This window comes from Rhinopithecus bieti, unplaced genomic scaffold, assembly GCF_001698545.2.
Source record: "Rhinopithecus bieti isolate Rb0 unplaced genomic scaffold, ASM169854v2 scaffold_5924, whole genome shotgun sequence".
NCBI classification, from domain to species: domain Eukaryota; kingdom Metazoa; phylum Chordata; class Mammalia; order Primates; family Cercopithecidae; genus Rhinopithecus; species Rhinopithecus bieti.
The window spans coordinates 1,869,848-1,875,776 of record NW_016805189.1 but is presented as its reverse complement, the minus strand read 5'-3'; the positions used below and the strand labels follow the sequence as shown (position 1 = coordinate 1,875,776).

Here is a 5,929-nt window from a genome sequence, read left to right as displayed (position 1 = left end):
GTAACAAGTATGGAGAACACAGGAGATAGTTCCCAAAGCAGTATCTCTCTGAGCAATGGACTGGGTCAGGTTTTATAAGTGTAGGGTAATGAGGCATGATCTGATTGGATCTTGCAATGAGGTGATGCCAGAAGCATGATCTGACTGAATCCTGCCATGGGGCGATGCCAGAGCTCAAACTGATTGGATCCTGGATCTTGCCATGTAAATCCACCCTTTTTTCCATTTTATTTTGAGTTTGAGTTTGACAAATTTATTGGTATTTTAGCAAGACATTCATCTTAGTCATTTCTCTCTCTCTGCTTGACCTTTAGTTAATATTTCATTTGGGTCAAGAAAAGAATATGTAGGAGAGCTATGTTGCTTTAACAACAAAATGGAGAAAAATGGATAGTTTGCCTCATTAAAGTAAGTTAAATTCATATATCTTGATATAATTAAATCATGTAAGAACTAAGAATTCTATATATATTTCCATTGCTTTACTTGGGCCTATTCTAAACTTCAATGCTAGTGAACAAAGTGTTAGGAATATACACGGGCTGCTTCTCTAGAGTTACTACCGATTACAAGAGCTCAGCAAGCGGTTACCACCAATAAAACAGTCTGAAGCTGCCTCCAAACATAATATTGTAGGAGTTTTCAAGGAAATTTTATACTGGATGTTCTTTTGAGTCCTGTAAAGGATATGGTCTAATTATTTAAATGATGTGTTAATTACTGTTCACATTTTATATTAATAAAGATTTCATATTATTCATATACAAATAATACAAAACAAACACCCTACACTACCAAATTAACCAAAGTTCATGTGGTGAGATTCCCCAAATGTTTGAAGATGCATTTTTTCTTTCCTTCCCATTCAGTATTCTTAAAATGTGCTTTTTCAGAGGCCGCTGGTCAATACGTACGCGATTTAACAAAACCTACAATTTATACTAGTAAGAAAGCGATAGTTAGTAGTTCAATTCAAACTGGAGGTTCACAGTTAGTAATTTAATATCCTAGACAAGGCTTAAGAAAGTGCATCTTCTTGTTTCCATCTTCATACAATGTTATTATTATTATTTTTTTTTTGGTGTTTATACCTTTTAAAAATATTAAATTCATGCCATAATTATTTAAGCAATATGTAATTTAAATTTTTGGTGGTGGTTTTGGTGTTTAAATAGAAACAGCTTCCTTATGAATTTGCCTCAAGTTTCTGGTGGAATGCTTACAGGAACTAGCTAATAAACAAAAAACAAGAGAAGCACATTCAAAATATCTGATTTACTTGGTAGGGGCAAATGGTTTTATTCTTTGAAGACTAATGAAGATAAGACAAGACCGCATTAAGGTGAAGTGGCTATTTCAAATATTCAACAGTTTACAGCAACAAAAGAAATTCTTTAAGAGCTAACATCTGTATCCACTGATAGCAATGCAAATACTAGCGATTATCGATGACTTGTAAACAAAACAAATGCCCATAAGGAAAAAAGCTGTAAGTTTATCTAAATTTAACTTTCAGTGAATAGTTTCTAGTTAACATGTATCCCAATTACTCAATACTCTCCTCTCTCATGAAGGCCGTCTGTTCTGCGGAGCCAGACAAGTTTGGGTAATAAGGGAGTTAAGAGAGTGGACTGCTTGCAGTTTTAAATAGACAATAACTTTTTGCTTCCCTCCTTAATTTGACTAATAGGTTGTGTCTTATAAAAAATTATTGTCAATTCTTAAAAAGGTACCATTTCTGATTGTCTTTTTTATTATCTGTACCTTTGGAAAAACTAATCAGCCCTGCCACTACAAAACATTAGCAAATGTCTTGAAATCTGTATATAAAAACATAAATTTACGTCGAATTTCAAACTCTCATTTATTAGTGGTACCACTCAATCTTTTAGAAAATGAAAAGAAAGAAAAAAAAAAAAAGCGGCTCCAAAGATAGTCTGTCTTACACCATTCTTTAAAAAAAAAAAGGAAACTGTTCCTTTTAACTTTACACCCATCCCACACCCCAATTTCAAAACATCATTTAATTGTCTTGGTCATGGACATTTCCAAGATGAGATTTTACATTTCGCTCCCACAGTTTCTGGTTATCAGAAAACCTATGCTTTCCTTTATTGAAGGAGTTTGGTCCAGCTGATGTGTATCCATCTTAATCTTCATTAAAAACTGCTGCTACTGAAAGTTTTTGGAGCAAGAGTTGGAACACTTTCTTTAGGCTTACTTGATCCAAGTTTGAGGGATATGGCTGACGCTTTATTTGTCGTCTGACTACCTATGGCAAATCCAAAGTTGGGGATCTTTGTAGGCTTGTTGGGAGGTCTGCAGCTTCTTCACGGATCGCTTCTCAGCGCTGCGACTGGAACTTTCCCCTCCATTACTGGAAGAAACAGTCTTAGATTTCACAGGTTTTTCTGCTTCTTCCTCAGGTCCTCCGGCCGCTCCAGCTTGCTGCGACTTTTCAGGCTTCTTACCTCCCGCCTTCTCGGCCGCCATTTTTACCGCTGCGGCCTCCCGGGAATCCACTTCTTAATTGAGTCCACTAGCCTCACTCTGTGTACTTAGGTTTTGCCTGTGGTTGCATACCTGGTTCATCTGGGCCACACTCAGGTCATGTGAGCTTTAACCTGGCCAGGCTCATCTCTTCAGCAGCCGCACAGAATAGTGAGCTAACCAACTGCGGTCAGTTAATTGGGCATGAAGCTTGATCTTACAGAGGTGCTCTGCTTTTAGAACACCTCTAAGGTGCCTTTTCCCGGCTTCCTTTAAGGAACACGCATGCTCGCGGAAGCCATTACAATCCCGTCATGGAGCAGCCTATGCTATTGACCAGCCTGGAAGTCATTTTTCGACTCAAGGGGAGAAGGGTGGGTTTCTGCTCTCTCCTTCACATCTGAAGGATAAAGCAGAAGTTGAGGGAAAATGATCATGAGATGCTCCAGGGGAGCTGGGTCCAAGGCCTGGTGCTCACCAAAGATGGCAATACTCTCAGTACAGGAAGGCAGTTGATGGGACAAGGTGAGCTGGGACGATCTCCAGCCCAAAGGGTATCTCAGAAAACAGCACTACATGAGACCATGGCACAACCCCAGTCAACCTTTAAATCAGAAAAGGAGCTGGAAGATGCAATTCATTGATACATAGAAAGTTTTAAAAGTAAAACAAAATACAGAAAACAAAAGTTTGCAATGTATGAGAAATAAAGGACTGAAATTTGTACCTACAACTCAGCCCAGTAGTGGAACCCTGTTTGACAACGAGGTTTTCTTTGCCTCAGAGAAGCATAGAGAAACTATGGGGGAAGCAAGAGAAGCTCTAGAACGTGTTTTGTGACTGTCCCCTTTCTTTAATTTTGGTTCTGTACAGAAAGAAAAGCAGACTGAGTCTATGTATAGCCATATCCGTTATTCACTTGTTCCAAATAATTCAGGTAGCCTCTCAGAAGACACTCCAGCATCACTTAGCTGGATATTTCAGGGTTAACTCATGTCATGTTTGGAAATATCCAGATAATATTCTAGTTGTCATCTAGTTTTTTCCTTCAGTAAAAAAACGCTCAGCTGGACGTGGTGGCTCACATCTGCAATCCCAGCACTTTGAGAAGCCGAGGTAGGAGGATTGTTTGAGCCCATAAGTTTGAGACCAACCTGGGCAATATAGTGAGACTTAATCTCTACAAAAAATTTAATAATTATCTCAGCATGGTGGTGCTTGCTTGTCGTCCCAGATACTTGGGAGGCGGGAACGTGGTTTGAGCCCAGGAAGTCAAGGCTGCAGTGAGCTGTAAAGGTACCACTACACTCCAGCCTGGGCAACAGAGTGAGGCCCTGTCTCAAAAAAAAAAAAAAAAAAAAAAAAAAAAAAAAAAAAAAAAAAAAAAAAAAAAAAGAAAGAGAAAAGAAAAGAAGTGCTCAAATTAGAATCTCTGTATATAAAGTATTTATCTAAACATTCTCATATTTGTAAAATTCCAGGGATGTTGGCATCATATAGAACAAGCATAATTTGCAAAACCAGCATGTTTCTTCTATTTAAAGCAATATCCCCTGGGTGTGACCTGAGCTTGTAAAACAAGTTCATTATATTTCCTTTCTGGAGACAACATGTCAAACCTTAAATATGGCTGCTAATCAGAAGGGTAATTAAAAAACTTCAGCTGTGCAAAGAAGGAATTTATATTCAGCAGGGTTGAGAATAAATGGTAATGTTTTCAAAATTTGAGAAAAACCTATGTTATTTACCTTACTCATCTACTTTGCTTACTACAAGCCCCTTTTATCTTATTTTCATATTATTTAATTTTCTCCCTGCCTGAAAGTAGCTTTAGTCTATCTGAAAAAAAATTATAATCCAAAAAATGGCAAGGAGAATTCAACAACAACAACAAAAATAATCAAAACCATTCAAGGTTCATGTGCCCAGACTAAGCTGTATTTATGGAACAGTTTTTTTTCTGGAAGTACAATGTGTAAATTAAATTGCACCAAGGCAAGTCAAATTATTCCCTGACCGTTTGTAGTATGCAATGTTTTATGTGACTTTTTACCCTCTTATTCAATAAAACAATACGTACTTGTATAGCAGCCAGACGAAGCGGTGAGTCACAACCATCTAAGAGATGCCAAGTACTGTACCTCCTTGAGGAAACACACTCACCATGTGTAATGAGGACTCTCTGGATTTCCTGAAGTGATTCAACATAGACTGAATTCAACATTGAACTGAATAACCGTAGATGTTGACAATCACAAGATCGGATGTACTAGAGTACCACTTGTCTTTGGGTAACTCCCACTCATTTATTACCAGTTAAGAGATGCACCCCTGTTAGATTGGAGTGGAACACTGTCACTCAAGCAAAGAGATTACAGAATGTGGCTAGTTCCTTGTGGATATAAAATAATCAAGACTTTTTGAGGAAATTGTTGCCAGCTTTGGTTTTGTGCTAGAGACCTCCCATTGATCTCTCAAATTATTCAACTTTTAGCTCAAGAGGGATGCTAAGCCAGGCTGGCCACCCAGGTATTCGATAATATAGGTCCTGGTGTCTATAGGAAAAGGAGCGTATAAAAATCCACAGCATGCTAGATGTCATACCAACAGGAATTATTGCTTTTAAACTCAGGCAGAATAGGATAGATTTGATATGGTTGGCATTAGGGAGCCAATGCGGGCTTTTGAATGAGGAAGTAAGGATTTGATTGAAAATTCATTTTAACTCCTAAATTGCATAAACACTAATGCTTAGGGAAATTCAGCTTCTTTGTCAACTTTGGAGACAGTAACCAAAAGCAGAGATTTGGGGGTACAAGAGTAAAATGATAAGAACAGGAGTGGGGGTCAGGGAGAAAGGTACAGTTGCCAGAGCTGTAGTAGGCACAACCACTGGAGGGCAAAAAGGGCTTTATATACAGCTTGAACCAAGTTCATTAAAGAATAAGGCCATTTGGACTTAGCAAAAGTCCAACAATCACCAGAAAACTTGGATTTATTACCCAAAACATCTAGGTCCTTTAATCACAAAGTGTTTGGAAAGTTGGAATTTCAATTTAAATTATAAAAGCATCACAGCAAGCTTCCACCTGGACTAAAAGTTGGAGAATCAACTAACTCCCAAAGAAGAAAGACTAGAATGTGCCTCTTGAGGAGACACAAGGTGACTGCAGTGCAAGAAAGTGGCAGGCCACTTCCAAACTGCCCATTTGATAGGTTCAAATGGAAAGCCTCTCTCAAAACTCCAGTTTCAAGATGACACCTAATTTACTTTTTAACTTTTATTCTTTGCCTAAAATAAATAAGAAATATGAGTGTTCTTTCATTGTAATGATGAATATGATGCCTTGTATTTACAAGATTCCTGTTCTGTAATAATTTTAATGATGTGCATATAAGAATCACCATGAATGCTCCAGCACAGTGATTCTCAAAGTGT

The 5,929-nt window shown here is 37.8% G+C and overlaps 1 pseudogene; it reads right to left on the bottom strand.

Moving 5' to 3' along the window:
* Positions 1-2,023: 2,023 nt before the first annotated feature.
* LOC108529337 (PEST proteolytic signal-containing nuclear protein pseudogene) lies at positions 2,024-2,493 on the bottom strand (annotated as a pseudogene).
* Positions 2,494-5,929: the final 3,436 nt, after the last annotated feature.